This window comes from Phoenix dactylifera, unplaced genomic scaffold, assembly GCF_009389715.1.
Source record: "Phoenix dactylifera cultivar Barhee BC4 unplaced genomic scaffold, palm_55x_up_171113_PBpolish2nd_filt_p 001444F, whole genome shotgun sequence".
Taxonomy (NCBI): domain Eukaryota; kingdom Viridiplantae; phylum Streptophyta; class Magnoliopsida; order Arecales; family Arecaceae; genus Phoenix; species Phoenix dactylifera.
This window is the reverse complement of record NW_024068763.1, coordinates 46,853-48,513: the sequence shown is the minus strand read 5'-3', so window position 1 is coordinate 48,513 and position 1,661 is coordinate 46,853.

Genomic DNA, 1,661 nt, shown 5'->3' with positions numbered 1-1,661 from the left:
TGCGCGAGACGTCCCTGCTGTACGCGGAGTCGTCCCCGCAAGCAAAAAGGAGACTTCCCGAGTCGTCCCTAAGATGGCGGAGACGGCTCTCTCAGGGTTTTCCAGAGAATGGTTTTTTCGGTGATAAGGAAGCGGAGTCGACCCTGAGAAAGCGGAGTCGTCCCCATGCATAAAGTGCAGACAAGCGGAGACGTCCCCTGAAAGAGCGGAGTCGACTCTCTCAGGGAATTCCAGAGGACATGATTTTCGGAGATAAAGAAGCGGAGTCGTCCCCAAAGCAGCGGAGTCGTCCCCACTCAAAAAGCGCTAACACGCCGAGACGTCCCCATAAAGTGCCGAGTCGACCCCAGATAAAGTAAAAAGTAAAATCCTATAGGCGAGACGTCTCTCGTTGTAGCGGAGACGTCCCCGGAGCGCCTGGGACGCGACTGACAGCTTTTCAGGTTTGATTTGAATTTCAAATCTTCTCTACTTTATCTCTAACGGCTATATTTGCTTTTTGGGCTATAAAAGGGAGCTCTTAAGCGCTTCTCAACAACTCTTAACCAACCAAAAGCAAAATCATTCAAGAGAGAAGTTAGAAAGAAAAGCTCAAGGGAGTGAGTGCATTCAAGAAAGGAAATCAAGTGCTTACAAGTCTCCCAAGCGATTTCAAGCTCAACCACTCTCGTGTGCTCGGGATTCAAAGCTCACACCCAACCCTACGCGTCCCACATCGGAAGAATCAACATCTCCCACGCTTCCAACGGCAAAAAGATTCTTCCGGGTTTCATTGTTCATAAGTGCTATATTTGCTTTCTAGAGCTTTTATATCCTTTTGTACACTCTTTTATTGTGGTGCTTGTTCCAGTCAAGGGACTTGGAACAAGAGAAAGGGCGTCCCAAGCCTAAGAGAAATTGGGGGTTTTGGGTTTGTTGTGAGCCCGGTGTAAACAATGAGTTGGGTAGTGAACTCGCAAAACTACCGTACTGTAATCTTGGATTATAGTGGAAATTCCCAAGGCGATTTGGGGAGTGGATGTAGGAGCGGTGAAGGCTCCGAACCACTATAAAATCGTGTGTTTGTGGTTGTCTCTTCTTATCGCTTTATCTTTGCTTTAGTTCATATATTTGTGTGTTTTATTTTTAAATTAGCCAAAAAGTTTTAAAACACCCAATTCACCCCCCTCTTGGGTGACCATCTCTGGGCAACACCAAGGATTTACGAACTCAGTCTCATAAATCACATAGGATCTCTCCTAATCTATCAAGGTCGATAGATTCCATCTAGATGCACCCCTACTCCTGCAATGAACCTACCGCAGCCAATTTGCGCCATAAGGATCCAAATGGATAGGGCCCATGTTTATGTGCTCGTCAAACTACAGCAACCTCACTGTGAATAGCAGAGGCATCGCAAGTCAAAGGACCAGCCATACAACTGCAGCATCAAGTAAGTCACTGACGAGTGGATAGACATCCAAGTGACTACTTGCTTTGGTCACGCTCAGTACCCTTATTCTCTAACAAGCACTTGCACAATCACTTCAGTGTCCCTACACTATGGACTCAAGACTCATCCATCTGACTAAGTGATTTGTGCACTAATCTCAGCGGATCGATCACCGTCCCTCGTGATGGATCCATCGATCAGGTGCAATTCAGAAATTAATCACCAATGA